The sequence below is a fragment of the Dendrobates tinctorius genome, unplaced genomic scaffold (assembly GCF_039654945.1).
Source record: "Dendrobates tinctorius isolate UK_male_01 unplaced genomic scaffold, ASM3965494v1 ptg000028l, whole genome shotgun sequence".
Classification (NCBI taxonomy): domain Eukaryota; kingdom Metazoa; phylum Chordata; class Amphibia; order Anura; family Dendrobatidae; genus Dendrobates; species Dendrobates tinctorius.
In genome coordinates, this window is record NW_027361696.1 from 32,723,354 (window position 1) to 32,744,469 (window position 21,116).

The window sequence follows — 21,116 nt, forward strand, 5'->3', positions numbered from 1 at the left end:
AATTCTGTCATTTTTTCCCTATTCTGGAGCTTACAGCATGGGATAAGTATTATAGTATATTATTCGGTCTCATGATACCAAATGATCTTTTTTTTTACCGTTTAGATTTTATTTACCTTTTGCAAAAATGTGATTAAAATGAAATTTTATTTTTATTTATTCATTTTGTTATCACTGTAATAACTTGGTTTCTTGTATAATTTACTGTAATATACTAAAATTGTAAAGTTACCGATTTCCCATGAAAGCCAGATTCAGACTTCCTAGGAGGAAAACATGGCTGACAATTTTTTTCAGTTTATCCAACAGCCTGGAAAAGCCATACAAACAGATTTGGCATTATTTTTCTGCACCAAGATGCCTAGGATGAATAGGGCTGTGACAGGTAAAGGCAGAAGAGCTGCTGAGAGTTGGGTAAGGACACAGACTCAAGTGCAACAGCCGCTTCAGAGAGTTCAAATAGGAACTAATCAGGGTTTAAAGGCCAGATCTGTAACCAGTAATCAGCATTGGAGTTATGTGTCCCTGACCCCTTCACAATGATCCTACCACTTGGAAGTCACCAGAGACATTACCATGTCTTCACTGCATTATGAGTCTCCAGTGTCACATTATAATGAGATGTTTTATCCAGGCATGTTTGTGTTTAATGCTCATTAGTGAAGACTGGGAAAATGCTCAGGTTTTTACCTCCATGGCACAAATTGACAGATGCCCGCTGGGTGACACCTTCACACACAACCCAAACACACAATTATTACTGATAAAAGCTGTAGATCGCTGTTCGGAGTGCGGTGTGAGAAAGTGCGTCCTACTCTACTATCAATGTAACATGTTCAGATCATCAGGACATTCTAATTAATGGCCCCACTGTCATAAATAAAAAATACTGTAGGCCAGGTAATGCGCTGTGCAAGGATCACAGCGGGTGCAAAATTATATTTACAAAACAGACAAAAATATAACTGCTATATGACTACCCAGGTATACAAATATAGAACTACAGTAACGCAGATTCCTGTGCACAAAAATGCTATAATACTGCCCCTATATGCAAGATTATAACAATTATAATACTGCTCCTATGTACAAGAATATAACTACTATAAATACTGCCACCTATGTACAAGAATGAAACTACTATAATACTGCTCCTATGTACAAGAATATAACTACTATAATACTGCCCCTATGTACAAGAATATAACTACTATAATACTGCTCCTAAGTACAAGAATATAACTACTATAATATATAATACTTCCTCCTATATACAAGAATATAACTATAATAATACTGCTCCTATGTACAAGAATATAACTACTATACTACTGTTCCTATGTACAAGAATATAACTACTATAATATTGCCCCTATGTACAAGAATATAACTGCTATAATACTGCCCCTATGTACAAGAATATAACTACTATAATACTGCCCCTATGTACAAGAATATAACTACTATAATACTGCCCCTATGTACAAGAATATAACTACTATAATACTGCTCATATGTACAAGAATATAACTACTATAATACTGCCCCTATGTACAAGAATATAACTACTATACTACTGTTCCTATGTACAAGAATATAACTACTATAATATTGCCCCTATGTACAAGAATATAACTGCTATAATACTGCTCCTATGTACAAGAATATAACTACTATACTACTGTTCCTATGTACAAGAATATAACTACTATAATACTGCTCATATGTACAAGAATATAACTACTATAATACTGCCCCTATGTACAAGAATATAACTACTATAATACTGCCCCTATGTACAAGAATATAACTACTATAATACTGCTCATATGTACAAGAATATAACTACTATAATACTGCCCCTATGTACAAGAATATAACTACTATACTACTGTTCCTATGTACAAGAATATAACTACTATAATATTGCCCCTATGTACAAGAATATAACTACTATAATACTGCTCCTATGTACAAGAATATAACTACTATACTACTGTTCCTATGTACAAGAATATAACTACTATAATATTGCCCCTATGTACAAGAATATAACTGCTATAATACTGCCCCTATGTACAAGAATATAACTACTATAATACTGCCCCTATGTACAAGAATATAACTACTATAATACTGCTCATATGTACAAGAATATAACTAATATAATACTGCCCCTATGTACAAGTATATAACTACTATAATACTGCCCCTATGTACAAGAATATAACTACTATAATACTGCTCATATGTACAAGAATATAACTACTATAATACTGCCCCTATGTACAAGAATATAACTACTATAATACTGCTCCTATGTACAGGAATATAACTACTATAATACTGCTCCCTATGTAGAAACATCTTCATGTAGAACTTTACATTAACTGAATCTCCAGACTTTTCTGTCCTTCTGACCCTTCCTGCTGGGGGGTTGCATCTCATGATAACCTTTTAAAGTTTTAATTTCTAGACTAAATACATGAAATTATGTATCTGGGTTATGTTAATGATTTCTTCAAACAAACGGGAATCACTGTTCCCCATGGGGGGTTGACAAATATATCCTTTACCTTGACAGCCTTTTTGTTTCTGGCGATAACGCGTGATAATTATCTGCTTGCTTTTGACAGACTGAACGTTATGTGACAAGATAAATATTGTTTCTTCCCTTTTAAAAGATTCTATATCACCATGATCTTAAGAAAAAACATTTATATGTCTATAGAAGGAAACAGACACATCCAGCTTCATGGTCTTTCAACTCCTCTATGCTTCGAAAAGTAGAACTTTTCGCCTAAATAAAAGTTTAACTGTATTGATAATGTCAAAGTATTTCAAGTAAAAATGTTCATCTATCACATTTTTTTATATAAACAAAGTGATTGCACCAGCAGAATAGTGAGCGCAGCTCTGTGGTAAAATACATGATATAACTCGGGCTCAGTACAGGATCAGTAGTGTCATGTATGTACATAGTGCCTGCACCATCAAAACAGTGAGTGCAGCTCTGCTCAGCTGTTGCTCATTGTAGTGATTGTGGGTGTGTTGGCTGCTGATCCTGCTGTGTGCTCCTGAGTTCCAGATAACCAACACCTCTCCATCCGGGGACCTTCTATCTCTCCTACCCAGGGAGGGAGTGGGTTTCTTGGGATGAGCAATGGAGCCAAGTCCCAGGCTTCTGTTTACCGGCCCAGGCTGGCGGGGAGCAGGAGAAACCAGCAACCGGCCTGCACATCAGAGGACTCGGGGGTGAGACGCTCCACCAGGAGTCGCAGCAATGTGGCTCCTACTCCCCTCAAGTCTGCAGAGACCCAGAGAAGCCGTAAGGCTTCCAACATGGAGGAGAAACCTGCAAGCATGCAAAATGGTGTTCCATCCGGAGGAAAGCCGAGTGCTCACGGACGTGAGGCCGACCTCACTGAGGAAGATTGGGGGCTGCAAAGACCCCGGGAGTCTGTGTCCACCTATGGCTCCTGGGTCATGAGCCACCTCCGTGAGTATTATGATTCGAGTAAGGATGAGGCACTACCAGCAAGCAAAGAAGAAAAGGGCACAAAGCAACACCCAGAAGTGACAACAAAAAGTACAGCTGAGAAGAAGAGTGGTAGTGGTGGGAGACTCACTACTGAGAGGCACAGAAGCAGCCATCTGCAGACCGGACATAACTGCAAGAGAAGTATGCTGCCTCCCAGGTGCGAAGATCAAGGATGTGACCGATAGGATACCAAAGCTCATCAGTTCAAAAGACATCCACCCATTTCTTCTGATACATGTTGGCACCAATGACACGGAAAGAAGGACCTGGACTTTGAAGAGTTGGGGAAGAAAGTAAAGGAACTGGATGCCCAGGTAGTTTTTTCTTCTCTCATTCCAGTAGACGGGCAAGGCATCAGGAGATGGAACAGGATTCTTGATGCGAACAACTTGCTAAGACGATGGTATAGTCAACAAGGAATCGGATTCCTGGACCACGGTGTGAATTACCTGTACGACGGACTCCTTGCAAGAGACGGGCTACACCTCAACAAACCCGGGAAACACACATTTGCCAGAAAACTCGCTACACTCAACAGGAGAGCGTTAAACTAGAACAAGAGGGGACGGGAAGAAAAACATTAGATTCGAACATGAAGCCAGAAAATATACTGATGAAGGATATGAGGTGCGGCAAAGAAGACCCGATGCAACATACTAAGAAAGGAGGTAAGAAAATTTCTAAAACAATCCACAGGGAGGAGATTGGAAGAAAACAAAATCCTCTAAACTGCATGCTCACAAATGCCAGAAGCCTGACAAACAAGATGGAAGAACTAGAAGTAGAAATATCTACAGGTAGCTATGACATAATGGGAATAACCGAGACATGATTAGATGAAAACTAAGACCGGCCCGTTAACTTACAGGGTTACAGTCTGTTAGATAGGATCATAAAAATCGGAGATGAGGAGGGGTTTGTCTTTATGTAAAGTCTTGTCTAAAGTCCACTTTAAGGCAGGATATTAGCGAAGGGAATGAGGATGTTGAGTCCATATGGGTCGAATTACATGAAAGAAAAAATAGTAACAAAATTCTCATTGGGGTCTGTTACAAACCCCCAAATATAATAGAAATCATGGAAAGTTTACTACCAAGGCAGATAGATGAAGCTGCAGCCCATATTGAGGTCCTTGTTATGGGGGACTTTAAATACCCGAATATTAACTGGGAAACAGAGACCTGCAAAACCCATAAAGGCAACAGGTTTCTGCTAATAGCCAAGAATAATTATCTTTCACAATTGGTGCAGAATCCAACCAGAGGAGCAGCACTTTTACTTAATACTATCTAATAGACCTGACAGAATAACAAATCTGCAGGTCGTCGGGCATCTAGGAAATAGCGACCACAATATTGTACAGTTTCACTTGTCTTTCGCTAGGGGGACATGTCAGGGGGTCACAAAAACACTGAACTTTAGGAAGGCAAAGTTTGACCAGCATAGACATGCCCTTAATCTGGTTGACTGGGACAATGTACTCAGAAATAAGAATACAGATAATAAATGGGAAATGTTTAAGAACATCTTAAATAGGCACTGTAAGCGGTTAATACCTTGTGGGAATAAAAGGACAAGAAACAGGAAAAACCCAGAGGGGCAATTAACAATAAAAAGAAAGCATTTAAACTACTAAGGCAGGATGGCACCATTGAAGCTCTAAAAAACTATAGGGAGAAAAATACTTTATCTAAAAAACTAATTAAAGCTGCCAAAAAAGGAAACAGAGAAGCACATTGCTAAGGAGAATAAAACTAATCCCAAACTGTTCTTCAACAATATCAATAGTAAAAGAATCATAAGTGAAAGTGTACGCCCCTTAAACAATTTTGAGGAAAGAATGGTTGTAGATGACAAGGAAAAGGCTAATATATTAAACACCTTCTTCTCCACGGTATTTAAGGTGGAAAATAAAATGTTAGGTGAAATGCCGAGAGACATAGAAAACCCTATATTAAGAGCCACCAATCTAACCCAAGAAGAGGTGCGAAACCGGCTAAATAAGATTAAAATAGATAAAAGGATAAATCTCCGGGCCTGGATGGCATACACCCATGAGTACTAAGAGAACTAAGTAATGTAATAAACAAGCCATTATTTCTTATATTTAGGGACTACATAGCGACGGGGTCTGTTCAACAGGGCTGGCGCATAGCAAATGTGGTTCCCATATTCAAAAAAGGCTCTAAAAAGTTACCTGCAGGCCCAGGGTTGCCACTAGGAATTTCGAGGCCCCATACCGGCAACATTTTCGAGGCCCCCTTTAGACTCTGCCCAGGCTCCACCCCAGCCCCGCCTCCACTCCTCAAACTGTCCACAGTCCCACTGCTCTCTTGGAAAAACTCCACTTCTCACCAATCACACGTTAACAGTTCCCATAACCAGATCACACATATAGCCGGCAGCTTTTGCTTTGGACAAAAGATTTTTTAAGCCGCCATCACAACACTGTAGACTCTTTTGCCCGAGCCCTACTCTACTGTAACCTATTAAATACTTGTTAAAATTTGCAATACAATTTAGGTACAGTATATTTTTATTTATTTTTCAATTTTTAAAATGACCAATAATATCACATACAAGGGACAAATACCATCGCACCATGTCCAGACCACATATTACCACCACATAGCAACCTATAATACCACATACAAGGAACAAATACCGCCACACCATGACCAGACCACATATTACTACCATAGTGACCGAATAATATCACATACAAGGAACAAATACCACTGCACCATGACCAGACCACATATTACCACCACAAAGTGACCAAATAATAGCACATACAAGGGACAAATACCACAACACCATGTCCAGACCACATATTACCACCACATAGTGACTGAATACTACAATGCTGATCAGTAATAAAAAATATACACAGGAGATCTGTACTTAGTATGCAGTGTCTGTGTACAGGTAATACAGTGATCAATGACATTACACACAAGAGCTCTGTGTATAATGTACAGGTAATACAGTGATCACTGGTGACATTATACACAGGACCTCTGTATATAGTATACATTATATAGTGTCAGTGTATAGGTAACACACTAACTCACCAGTGATGTATCTAGGTGAAGTCCTTCATCTTTGCTTTTCATCTTTCATCCAGCACAGACCGCCATCACGTCTTCCAGCCAGGACTCGTCTCTGCAGGAAATAACACAGTTATCTAGAGTTCCGCTTGCAGAACACATTACTTATTTTTTTCCCAACTTCTACATTACATCACATGAAGAAAAAAAGGCGACATAGTGTCACTCTACACAGTAACAGGACCATCCCCCCATTGAAAACAGTATACTCAAAAAATAAAATAAAGACATCACTGCAGTAATAATATCCCTTAATTAGCCCCTATGGTAATAATATTCCCCATCCTGGCTCCCGTATGTCTCATTCCTGGCTTCAGCCATATGTTCTCCCATCCCGCCCTCATGAGTATCCATTGTGCCCCATATGATCTCCCCATCTGTCTCCATCGTATCCATCCTGCCCCATGATCCTGCACCCTTCCGCTGTCTTACTGCCACATTCTGCCCCCTCCAGTGTCTTACTGCCACATTCTGCCCCAGTGCCTCACATTCTGCCACCTCCTGTGTCTCACTGTCACATTCTGCCCTGTGTCCATTCTGCCCCCTCCTGTGTCTCACTGTTACATTCTGCACCCATCACGTCTTGCTTTCTGCCCCATGTCTGCATTCTGCCCCCATCATGTCCAGCACTCTGCCCCCATCATGTCCAGCACTCTGCCCCATCATGTCCAGCATTCTGCCCCATCATGTCCAGCATTCTGCCCCATCATGTCCAGCAATCTGCCCCCATTATGTCCAACAATCTGCCACCATCATGTCCAGCACTCTGCCCCATCATGTCCAGCATTCTGCCCCATCATGTCCAGCATTCTGCCCCATCATGTCCAGCAATCTGCCCCCATCATGTCCAACAATCTGCCACCATCATGTCCAGCAATCTGCCACCATCATGTCCAGCAATCTGCCCCATCATGTCCAGCAATCTGCCCCATCATGTCCAGCATTCTGCTGTCATGTCCAACAATCTGCCCCATCATGTCCAGCAATCTGCCCCATCATGTCCAGCATTCTGCCCCCATTATGTCCAGCATTCTGCCCCATCATGTCCAGCAATCTGCCCCATCATGTCCAGCATTCTGCCCCATCATGTCCAGCATTCTGCCCCCATCATGTCTGCAATCTGCCCCATCATGTCCAGCAATCTGCCCCATCAAGTCCAGCATTCTGCCATCATGTCTGCAATCTGTCCCCATCATGTCCAGCATTCTGCCCCATCATGTCCAGCATTCTGCCCCCATCATGTCCAGCATTCTGCCCTCATCATGTCCAGGATTCTGCCCTCATCATGTCCAGCATTCTGCCCCATCATGTCCAGCATTCTGCCCCCATCATGTCAAGCATTCTGCCCCCATCATGTCCAGCATTCTGCCCCCATCATGTCCATCAATCTGCCCCATCATGTCCAGCATTCTGCCATCATGTCCAGCATTCTGCCATCATGTCCAGCAATCTGCCCCATCATGTCCAGCAATCTGCCCCATCATGTCCAGCATTCTGCCCCATCATGTCCAGCAATCTGCCCCATCATGTCCAGCATTCTGCGCCATCATGTCCAGCAATCTGCCCCATCATGTCCAGCAATCTTCCCCCATCATGTCCAGCAATCTGCCCCATCATGTATAGCAATCTGCCCCATCATGTACAGCAATCTGCCCCATCATGTCCAGCATCCTGCCCCCATTATGTCTGCAATCTGCCCCATCATGTCCAGCATTCTGCCCCATCATGTCCAGCAATCTGCCCCATCATGTCCAGCAATCTGCCCCATCATGTCCAGCAATCTGCCCCATCATGTCCAGCATCCTGCCCCCATTATGTCTGCAATCTGCCCCATCATGTCCAGCATTCTGCCATCATGTCCAGCAATCTGCCCCATCATGTCCAGCATTCTGCCCCATCATGTCCAGCAATCTGCCCCATCATGTCCAGCATTCTGCCCCATCATGTCCAGCAATCTGCCCCATCATGTCCAGCAATCTTCCCCCATCATGTCCAGCAATCTTCCCCCATCATGTCCAGCATTCTGCCCCATCATGTCCAGCAATCTGCCCCATCATGTATAGCAATCTGCCCCATCATGTACAGCAATCTGCCCCATCATGTCCAGCATCCTGCCCCCATTATGTCTGCAATCTGCCCCATCATGTCCAGCATTCTGCCCCCATTATGTCCAGCATTCAGCCCCATCATGTCCAGCAATCTGCCCCATCATGTCCAGCAATCTGCCCCATCATGTCCAGCAATCTGCCCCATCATGTCCAGCATCCTGCCCCCATTATGTCTGCAATCTGCCCCATCATGTCCAGCATTCTGCCCCCATTATGTCCAGCATTCTGCCCCATCATGTCCAGCAATCTGCCCCATCATGTCCAGCAATCTGCCCCATCATGTCCAGCAATCTGCCCCATCATGTCCAGCATTCTGCCCCCATTATGTCAAGCATTCTGCCCCATCATGTCCAGCAATCTGCCCCATCATGTCCAGCATTCTGCCCTGGGCCCCCCGGATCGCCGCTTTCAATTAAGAAAAAAAAGTTCTTCCTTACCTGGCCGCGCTCCAGCGGCGATGCTCCCTCCACGCTGCTGAAGCGCGCACTCACCGGTGACTGAACGTGACGTCAGACGCCGGCAACGGACGCTCTGTGGTTGACATCAGCTGCCAGCCTCCGATTGGCTGGTGGCTGTTAACTATTGACGTGCGTTACGACGTGCCCGCATGTCAATAGCATTCAGCTGCCGCAGCGCCGCTGAGGGCCCGGTTTAGTGTGCCGGTAGGGGCCTGGTGAGCAGATTAGACGGGGCCTGATGCGGACCCCTCTGCCCACCAGGCCCCATACGCCAGTCAGGGCAGTAATGCCCTGATGGCGGCCCTGCGCAGGCCACATGCAGCGAGCTCCTTGCAGGACAGATGACATCTGGGCACAGTTTTGAGGCCTCTGGGGAGGACAATGACAACAGCAGCCAGGGAGGGGCCCTAATGGTGGAGATCAAGCTCCTGGAGTCCCCAGTGTGCCTTCAAAACTTCCATCTTGATGACGATTTACCAGAGGAGGTACCTGGGGGCCAGAAGAAAAAAGCAAAGACCAAGACCATCAAGCCAAAGCTGCAGGAAGCGGTAAGCTATGTATATGCCCCCCTCCCTGTACCCCATGAGTCGGCTGTAGGGTCAGCTTACTGTATAAGCCCCGTTGCCCAGCCCAGCATGGGTTTTGCTGGGGATCCAATGCAAAGGCGCGGGGAGATTACAAAGCAACGTAGTGAGGCACAGAGCTCCATCTCTGCTTGTAGTAGCGGGGATGTAGCAGCAGGTGCATCAGCCGAGAGGCTGGAAAGTCTGGGCGGCCTGGCGGCGGGCGTACGGTCAGGCCACGATACTGTGGTGCACTCCTCAGTTGGAGGAGGGAGCAGCTCAGTGCACAGGGCAGCTCCAGTAGCCTCGGACCATTTGCCCCCCGTTGGTGGCAGCACCCATTAGTAGTTTTGTCGCTGTCACCTCCGGGGAAAATAGAGCGTCCTCGTCTCCAGGCTCTGGGGATGGCATGTTGTAGCAGCGTCTCCTGGAGACTCTAAAGTAGGGGGAGAGATCACTAAAGGTAGAGGGCCGAGAGGTTGATCTATCCTTCTGGATAGAGGCATGGCCTCGGGGCCTTCTGAGCGCAAAACGGTGGGGATACAGTGTGGTCCCTCCGAACAGCCGGGCCAGGTAGTGTGCGTAGGAATGTGGTCCGTCCTCAGTGTAGGGGCAGTGATGCGTGTCCTCGAAGGTCTAAGATTGTGGACCTCCTGCTGAGGATGGGCTTCAAGACGATTGACATCTATGCCTTGATACATCCCTATTCCACGCCTGAGTTTGATGTCAGCTTTGTTCGGCCAGAGGGGCTTGAACTCTTCTGGTCGAATTATGAGTTGTCAAAAAATGAGCCCGGCTGGCGAGACTTTGCCATTCAAGCGGTGTCTCGCCAAAACCAAGTCAAGAAAGTGACCATGATGTCTTGTTATGACATCATGACGTGGTTTGGCCGATATGGAGAAGTGGTGAAGATGCCAAAGAAGAACCGTAACAATGTGGTCAGGGGCCTGGACGTTTATCCTAAAACTTAAGCGTTCAGGTGGTACGGTTGTCCACATTCCATCATCTGCCTTCCTGGGTAGGGATCGTATCCAGGTCTTCTACCAGGGGCAACTGAAGCCCTGTCACAGGTGCGGTGACCCCATACACTTCAGTGCAAACTACACTGTGCAATAATGTGCATTGTGTGGGGATGTCGGCGATCTTGCTGCATCTTGTGTGTAGATTAGGTGCCACCTGTGTGGTGACTTAGGTCACCCATTCAGCCGTTGTCCTCGCTCCTTCATGACGTGACCCCAGTGGGAGAAAGCCATGAGTCTGATTCTGCTGGGGAAGAGACTAGCAGGGGTGAGAGAGCTGAGTGGCCAAGGAGGAAAAGCAATAAAAAGACGCCTACCTAGCTGAGGTGTCTAGACAGGCGCAAGCAGGAGAGGGAGCTGAGCGAGCCCCGGACTACTGAGGTGGCTCCTGTCCTGGACGCCAGTCTTGCTGCTGAGGCCCCGAGGGATGATGAGTTTGATAAGGAGGTCAGGAGGATCCACAGGGAGGAAAGTGCCACTGCCTCCGAATTCTCCCATTATGAAAGTATGGATGAGGATAATAGGTAGTGGCTAGAGGACAAGCGTAAGCTCAGCACCAAAAAGAAGAGAAAGAAGAGTGATAAAACATCTTCTCCCACTCTAACCAAGGTAAGGAAGGAAAAACTGACTCCCCTCTGGTTGGTCTTTCTAACTGGTTCCAAGCCATTGAGAACATCTCTTCCTCTGAGGAGGAAGCTGAGGGTGAGGTTCCAGCTTTGGTGGAGCTTACAGAGGGTGCCGAGTCTTCTTCTGGGAATGTAAGGTCCTTGGAGGGAAGCACTGGCCCAGAGTTCAGAGATGAGAGGACTATAAAAAGAAAAACCTTGTGGGAATGGACACCTCTGTGTCTTTAAAGAGGGGGAAGGATTCCTCCTCTGAGGCAGAGGATAAGGGGAGTGGAAAGAAGAAAGCCCTCTAACTCAATCACCAATGATGGCGGTACCCTCTCCATTGACTCTGGCATCCATTAATGTCGCCAGCATAAAGTCAAATACAGCTAGATTTGTGGCCTTTGATTTTCTCAGCTGTGTTGAAGCGGATATTTTCTTTTTGCAAGAGACGAGGCTGCCAAACATGGCAGACATGTTTAAAGCTAAGAGGGAGTGGAGACTTGGGCCCTCCTATTGGTCTCTTGCGGCCAAGCCGTGTAGCGGGGTGGCGGTCCTTTTTACCGCACGGGTGGAATGCCAACGGGTTATTGAGTTAGAAATGGGGAGGTGCCTGATCTTAGATGTCCTCATGAAGGGACAAGAGCTCCCTCTCATTAACATCTATGGTCCCCAATTTAAGTGGGACCGGAAGTGTCTCTATGAGGATCAAGCCCTACCTTTTTACAAGTCGGAAGGTTGTCTTTGGAGGGGACTTCAATACTGTCATGAGGCTCCAGGATAGAGGAGGTTGCAGAAACAAGCTGACTTATGGTAGCGTTGCCCTAATAGTATAGCTAGCTAGGCTCGCCCGGAGGGTGTCCTTATTCGGCACACCCCAGGCCACAAGGGTTTCACCTATTGTAGAGGTAACTGTAGGTCCAGAATAGATAGTTTTTATTTAAAGGAGGAAGCTGTCTCTTCAGCAGTGTCTGTTGTTTAGGTGGAGTTCTTGACCACTGTTTAATTTTGTTTTCTCTGAATGTTACAGAGACCCTCCGGATGGGAAGAGGCTTTTGGAGGCTCAGTTAATCTCTCTTGGTAGAAACGGAGATAAGACAGTCCTTTGAGGATTTTCTTCATATCCATGTACCCTTACTGGATCTTTGTAGTAGTAAGTCAGAGTGGTGGGAGATGTTGAAGAAAAGTGTGGCGAGATTCTCCTGACAGCTCTCGAGCCTCAGGAGTCTGAGCAGGTACCGACTGTGTCAGGGTCTGAGGAGGAAACTCGAGCATCTTGTCTCAACTGAAGGTAGCCGTGAGGAGATCTTCAGAGTGAAATCTTTGCTTATGTCAGTACGATAGACACACATCTTTGGCATTTGAGAGGGATTACGGGAAGTACTGCTCACCCGACCCTTACAGAAACTGCAAGATGTCAGTGAATAGTAAAGTGGTTACAGGACTGGTCGACACTGCAGGGTCCCTTTAGCGATCCAGATCAGGGATCCTGGAGTGTTGTGAACACTTTTGACCTGGCTTCTGAGTTTGGGCTCCCTCTGGTGGTTGCTGCTGGTAATGGAGCTGGTCTGGCTGACAGAAGTCAATCATCTGAGGAGGATGATTGGAGGTCAGGTGTTACAGACTGGAGAGATTTAAGTGAGCAGCCTTCCCTCAGTTGTTGCCGGTGATTTGGTTTTCTTCCTGAGTATTTTGGAAGTCTGCTTGCCTCCTGCTTTGTCCTGCATCTTTCAGATAAGTTATTTGTCTGCATGAATTTTTTTTGCATTTGATCATTTTTTTGCTTTTCTCTGATTTCTGCATTGCTGGTGTGAGTTCAGCCTTGTTCCCTGCTGGGACCTGTGCTGGACTCTGTTCCATATGCCACAGCTCATGTCAGTCTTTTCAGTATTTCTAATCCCCTGTTATATCAGTATCTTTTGTTTAGCGTCCATGTAGGGTTCAGACAGGTTCTCAGGATGCAGTGACGAGACACGAGACTGAGTGTGATTTGTAAAATAAACGTTTAGAAATTGGTGCCGCTGGGGCTTTGCTGAACAAACCAAATAGGCAAAAACAAACTGTCCTCACAGGGACTCAAAAACATTTACAACACTTTTTCTTATATTAAATACAACTAATCCGGCTAGTCCGGGTGTTGCAGGCCACGTACGGCCGAACTAAGGGTCATTATTTCCTATGGACAATCTATCCTTCCAGGCGTCGTTAAGGATCGCAGATGTGGCCGCTTAGAGATCGTTGATGCGGCTGTCTTGACGCCTCGGTATCCCTGGAAGATTTGGGCTCGACAGGCCCTGAAGAAACGATGGCGGTGGGGCGCAACAGGCCCTGAAGAAACGATGCCGGTGGGGTGCAACAGGCCCTGAAGAAACTGTGCCGGTGGGGCGCAACAGGCCCTGAAGAAACGGTGCCAATGGGGCGCAACAGGCCCTGAAGAAACTGTGCTGGTGGGGCGCAACAGGCCCTGAAGAAACTGTGCCGATGGGTGCAACAGGCGTCTCCTTGCGACTCGCGTCTCACAGCGGAGTCATGATGCAGTCTCTAAATATAACCGTTCACCAAGCTCTGCTCAGAGTCCCTCAGCAAACTGGACGGGGGCCTCTACGGCCGCCTGTAGCGAGGTGGCGCCCCCTGGGGCCGGTGATGACAGGGCCGCAGCTGCGGGAGGAGGCAGGGGGGCAGTGTCCTGACCGCTGTAACCGAATGATCTGTAGTCGCAGCGGTCACTTGAGGTAGCGGACTTGTCACAACAGGGCGGGAAACAGCGGGAGTGGCTGTATGCGACCGTATGCAGGGAGCGGCCGCCGGTGAAAGTCTCTCACGTGTCACTTGTCAGTGAGTGCATAGCTTTCCCCTCACTGACCCCTGCCGGCCTCTCCAAAACACACCGTCCGCTCCCTCGGTCCTCTCTATCTCACACGGCTTCCTGTCTGTTGTCAGGCTCTCTGTCAACTGCCACTTCAGTGCGCCCCCTGCTCCTTTTATCCTTGCCCCGCCCCCTGATTCCCTGACTACTTCAGTCAAGTCTCTCCCTTTACTGTTCTCCCAGTATCGTTCCCTCAGGAACCCTGATGGCGGTCCCCTGGGTACCTGCCCGGTCACTGCCTGGGATTCCTCCTCTCCACACTCCTCCACCCTGTAAGCTCGCCAGTCCTCGGGCGAGGGCCTTAGTCTATTGAGATCGGTCCGTAGGGGTTTCAATGTTCGTTGCCATATGAATTGATCTTTCTCATATCGTTCAGGGGGTTTGCCGGCTGTTGACCGCTCGGAGCGTCTAAGTTCAACTGGGGTAGAGTCGTCTTGGGTGGTGGACATCGGTGGGCTGATTGATGCGGGCGGGCTAATTGTGTCAGATGATTCATTACTGAGTGGAGGGCCTCTGTGTCCTGGGAGACAATCTTCGTCGTCATCTGGGTCCCAACATACGGAAGACGGTATGGATGTCGACGGGGTAGGCTCTGGTTGCTTCGGGTCAGAGGAAGTACATGGGTGTAGCATATTACGATGCACAATACGAGTGGGCAGTGTTTCATCCTCTTCAGGTCGTATTTCATACACTGGTCCGTCTGGATGGATACGGCATAATACCCAATAAGGACTTTCTTCCCAACGCGGCTCCAGTTTGTTCTGGGGCATTGATCTAGTACAAGCACCCGGTCCCCGCTCTGGTGGTGGGGTTGCATTCTTCCCTGGGTGCTCCCAGTCTCGGAGCTTGGTGTGTACAATTCAGTGAAGAGTTTGCAGCCGGTGACGATGATTTCGGACCCAAGATGACACTCCAGTCCAGGGCTGAGGCTCTTCGGGGTCTAACTCCACCTCCGTGATCCCTTTACCTTCTCGTCCGAACAACAGGGATTAGGGGGTATAGCCAGTCACTCGATGTACCCTATTGTTATAGACCCAAACTAATTCAGAAACATATTCGGGCCAACGGGCCTTCTTGTCACTCTCCAGCGTGTGCAACATCTCAATCAATATCAGATCAAATCGTTCACAAGCCCTATTCCCTTGCAGGTGATACGGTGTGGTCCGGGATTTGTCAATTCCATAGAGGTAATGTAGTTCTTCCATGACTTTTCCCAAAAAACATGCTCCCTGATCAGAATGTATTCGTTGAGGACAGCCGTATACTTGTATAAAGTTTCTACAAATTGCGGAGGCAGCTGACTCTGTGATCTGATCCTGAGTGGGGGTGACCACAGCGAACTTGGCGAAATGATCTACCATAACGAGACAGTGTTCGTATCCCTGAAATGCGGGCCCAATGGTCAGATAATCCACGGTCAGGAGCTCAAGGGGTGCTGAGGTCACAATAGTCTGTGTTGCGGCTCACTGAGCGGGTGGTTTGGTTAATTCACACAAGCGGCAGGTCCGGCAAATTTCGTCCACAACAGCCGGCAAGCGCGGGTGGTAAGCTTTCTGTTGCAGCCATTGCAAAGTTTTTTTTGTTCCGAAATGGGCCCCTTTTTCGTGAGCCTCTCGAGCCAGTACGTGAAGTTGGGCTCCTGGCATAACCACCTGCCAAACCATCATCGAGGTTGTTTGTGATGTTATTTTACAATACAATAATCCTTTTCGGATAACCAACCTCTCCCATTGTCGCAGCATAAGCAACAGGTCTTGTGTCAAACTTTGACGTTGAGAGTCAGTGGGTAATTGCCCAGCAGCGACCCATGTCCTCAGAAGGCCAACCTCTTCATCTTCTTGTTGCTGTTGTATCCACTTATCCCGGGATTGTTCCAATATGCCCCCTGGGGTCTCAGAGGAAGGTATTTTTTTATTGTCAGTTGTGAGCACGGCAGCAGTGAGAGCGAACTGTATTTCCTATCCTAATTCTTCGTCTCGATTCTGTCCTGGAGTTGTATGTCGAATCCTGGAGAGGGCGTCTGCATGGACATTCTTGGCCCCTCTTTTGTAGATAATCTTATAATTGTACTTCGCCATCCGGGCCACCCATTGCTGTTCCAGAGCCCCCAATTTGGCGTTTTCCAAATGAGCCAGCGGGTTGTTGTCAGTTTGCACTACCACCTCGAAGTCCGCTAGGTACTCTGCGAATCTCTCCGTCATAGCCCACACCACTGCGAGGAGCTCGAGCTTAAAGGAGCTGTAATTGTCAGGGTTACGCTCGGAGTCATGGAGTGAGCGACTTCCATATGCGATCACCCTCTCCCGGCCATCCTGAACCTGTGACAACACAGCCCCCAGCCCATGAAGACTCCCGTCAGTGTGCAAGATGAACGGTTGAGAGAAATCTGCATAAGCCAACACTGGGGCATCAGAGAGCGCAGCCTTGAGGTCTCGGAAGGCCTCTTCCTGAGGGTGTTGCCACTGGATTTTTCGCCCATTGGCCCCAGCGGGAGCCCCCTTCAGCAGGTCGTGTAGGGCTCAAGCTCGACATGCAAAATTCTTTACGAAGCGACGGTAATATCAGGCTAACCCCAGAAAAGCCCGCACATCTTTCACCGTCTCGGGGGTACGCCATTCCTGGATAGCAGCAACCTTCTCCCGGGATAGCCTCACACCCTCTGCTGAAACGACATGACCTAGATACTCAATCTGAGAGCGAAATAGGTGGCATTTCTGAGGCTTCACCTTCAACCCGTACTTTTGCAACCGGCTGAGTACCTGTCCCAACCGCTTCAGGTGGTCCTCAAAGGTGGTGGCATAGACGATGATGTCGTCTAGATAGATCAACGTAGCCTCAAAATTGAGATCTCCCAGACACCGCTCCATCAATCGCTGATAGGTCCCGGGGGCATTGGCCAGCCCAAATAAAACTCAAACAGTCCCATGGGCAATATGAACGCCGTCTTGGCTCTGTCTTCTTCTGACATGGGCACCTGCCAGTACCCACTGGCCAAGTCCAGGGTTGAAAAATATGTTGCTTTTCCCAAGGCAGACAGGGATTCTTCTATGCGGGGCAGTGGATATAAGTCTTTAATAGTGCAAGCATTCAGTTTATGATAATCCACACAGAATCGTAGTTTACCATCTTTCTTCCGGACCAACATGATTGGGGCAACCCAGGGGCTTTGACTTTCCCGTATCACTCCTTTTCGCAGCATCTGGGCCAGCAAAGTTTTCACCTCCTGGTAGAGTTGTGGAGGGATCTGTCGATATTGCTCCCGTATAGGGGCCGCTCCTGCTGTGGGGATTTCGTGAGTGATGGCGGTGGTACACCCAACATCTTCTTCATGACTAGCAAATACTTCATAGTACTGTCCAAGCAATGTTTTTATCTGTGAGAGTTGAGCTGAAGTTAACCTGGAAAGTTCGGCCCGCATCTGCTCCAGAATATTTCGATCCTTCTCCTGAGCCGAGACTTCGGTGGCCTGTAGGGTTCGAATCGTTACTTCCCAAGGATCCTCGGAGTGTACTCGCAATTGAACCGCGGAGGCTGGCAGCACTTCCTCTAAAGGCTTTACTAGTTTGGCCAGTTCAGTCCGTGCTTTCAGAACGGTGTCTCGGTCTTCAAGGTTAACGCAGTGCACCAGGACGGTCCCTTTTTGCACTGTAGCCAGGGAACGGGCCACCAGTATGCCAGGAAGTAAGCGCTCCGAGTGGCACGGCTCCACCTGCACCTCCACGCCCTCCAAGGGTATCGGGGCCCGAATTGGCAGGGCCACCACGGTCTGACCAGGAGGTAGCACAAGCAGGGGAGTCGCTGGCATGATTACCTTGCCCAGAGCCTCGCCTCCCTGATGGTTCTGATGTACCCGCGCTCCCCGCACCAGCTGCTGGAATACCTGTCCCTGGGCCGTGTGAGAACCCCACTGCTTCAGAATCTTCTGTGTAGGATCATTTAGCAGTAGGTTACCGAACTCTCGTAACACATACATGCCTAGGATGACGGGGTGCCGTTTATCAGTTTCTCCTTGAGTTAGTACCACCCCTCTGCGACCAAGGGATTTGCCGCACAGCGTCACCTGCACCCACACCACCCCGGCACCCGGGACCGGCAGTTGGTTGGCGGCTATTAGTCTGATCATGGGCCCCCACTGAGGTCTTGCTGCCTCCGGGAAGTTTTGTTGAAAGTATGTTGCGGGCATAGTGGTTACTTGTGACCCCGTGTCCACCAAGCACCGGACGGCCCGGCCCTCCACTTCTGCCCAGACCACCGGACATTTTGCTACCAAATCTTCGGGACTTCCACCACCCCTAGTTGTGGTTTTCGGCTCCAAGCGGCGTCCCCCCAGCACGGAGCCCTTTAATTTAATGGCCGCCGGGGGTCGGTATCTCCCATGCCACGGACACTCTCGGGCGAAGTGGCCTGGTTCTCCGCACTCATAACACCGGGCCTGTGCAGACTGACCACCCCGCGGGGGGCATGATCCCCATGGGCTGGGGTTAAAGCTAGGTCGTCCAGTCACGGTCTCGGTCCTCCTCTTTACTTCGGCCAACTCGCCCTTAATATTCTTCAAATCTTGCTTCATCTCTTCCACCCACTGAGGCTCTTCGACTACATTCACGAAGGCCTCCACACCTCGTATCTTCCCCACGGGGACCGCCATCGCCTGATCTTGCTCTCGAGCCCGTGCCTGACTTCCCACTTCTGAAAGGTCTATTTGGGGATTCATTCTGATCTGCTCCCGTAATGCCTGCTTTATTAATGGATCCCGCAGTCCAGTCACCAGTAGGTCGCGTAGGATAATGTCAACAGGTCCTACCCCTACCCCGTCCTTTCTTTCAATGATCGTATGCAATTCTTGGAGGACATTCATATACTGAGTGATTGTCTCCCCCTCTCCCTGCATCCGACTGAACAAGCGGGTCCTTAACTCTCCCACATTAGCTGGGTCCCCATGGGTCTGTTCTACTATCTGTAAACCTTTATCAAAAGTGTTACAGTGTCCCGGAGGTTTCAACATCACTGACCTCCTCACCTCCCCGTCTAGTGCCATGAGAGCCAATTCTGCTTCCAGATCGGGGGTCATTGGGTGCATCCAAAAAAGCCCCCACATCCGCTCTGTCCAGCTCCATAGCATAGTATTGGGGCCGGAAAATCTAGGCAGGTTGTTCAGCATGGCCCCCAACGAAATGCTGGAACGGGGACTCTCATTATTTGTAGAGTTCACAGCTCTGCCCAGATCTGGGACACCACTGTCCGTGCTCGGAGACTGCATCCTGCCGACTACGCCAAGTGTAGGGTTCAGACAGGTTCTCAGGATGCAGTGACGAGACACGAGACTGAGTGTGATTTGTAAAATAAATGTTTATAAATTGGTGCTGCTGGGGCTTTGCTGAACAAACCAAATAGGCAAAAACAAACTGTCCTCGCAGGGACTCAATAACATTTACAACACTTTTTCTTATATTAAATACGACTAATCCGGCTAGTCCGGGTGTTGCAGGCCACATACGGCCGAACTAAGGGTCCTTATTTCCTATGGACAACTTATCCTTCCAGGCGTCGTTCAGGATCGCAGAACCGGCCGCTTAGAGATCGTTGATGCGGCTGTCTGGACGCCTCGGCATCCCGGGAAGATTTGGGCTCGACAGGCCCTGAAGAAACGATGCCGGTGGGGCGCAACAGGCCCAGAAGAAACTGTGCCGGTGGGGCGCAACAGGCCCTGAAGAAACTGTGCCAATGGGGCGCAACAGGCACTGAAGAAACTGTGCCGATGAGGCACAACAGGCCCTGAAGAAACTGTGCCGATGGGTGCAACAGGCGTCTCCTTGCAACTCTCGTCTCACAGCGGAGTCATGACGCAGTCTCTAAATATAACCGTTCACCAAGCTCTGCTCAGAGTCCCTCAGCAAACCGGACGGGGGCCTCTACGGCCGCCTGTAGCGAGGTGGCGCCCCCTGTGGCCGGTGACGACAGGGCCACAGCTGTGGGAGGAGGCAGGGGGGCAGTGTCCTGACCGCTGTAACCGAATGATCTGTAGTCGCAGTGGTCACTTGAGGTAGCGGACTTGTCACAACAGGGCGGGAAACAGCGGGAGTGGCTGTATGCGACCGTATGCAGGGAGTGGCCGCCGGTGAAAGTCTCTCACGTGTCACTTGTCAGTGAGTGCGTAGCTTTCCCCTCCCAGACCCCTGCCGGCCTCTCCAAAACACACCGTCCGCTCCCTCGGTCCTCTCTATCTCACACGACTTCCTGTCTGTTGTCAGGCTCTCTGTCAACTGCCACTTCAGTGCGCCCCCTGCTCCTTTTATCCTTGCCCCGCCCCATTTCCCTGACTACTTCAGTCAAGTCTCTCCCTTTACTGTCCTCCCAGTATCGTTCCCTCAGGAACCCTGATGGCGGTCCGCTGGGTACCTGCCCGGTCACTGCCTGGGAGTCCTCCTCCCCACATCCAGGTCACACCAGAGTTCTGATTTAGTGGGTGAGAGGTCGTGTGGCCTCAGTATTTTTGCATATCAGACGTGTTGGATTTTTTCTTAGGGTTTTTTGCGTGATTGCAGACAGTATCCTTTCCTGCCCTGTTCTATCTAGACAGTTTGGGCCCCATCATTTGCTTACTCTATTTTTTGCCTGTGTTTTGTGCCTCATCTTGCTTCACCGGCAATATATGTTCGGGGGCTATCTATTCCTTTGGGGTTTTACTCCGGAGCAGTTTAGCTTTCCCCTTTCTCTCTTTAAGCTTAGTTAATTCTTTGGCTGTGCCGAGGCATCTAGGGCATCGTAGGTACGTCCCACGGCTAATTCTAGTTGTGTTGTCAGTTTAGGGGTCTGCAATCCGCTAAGTTAAAAGCTCACAGACAG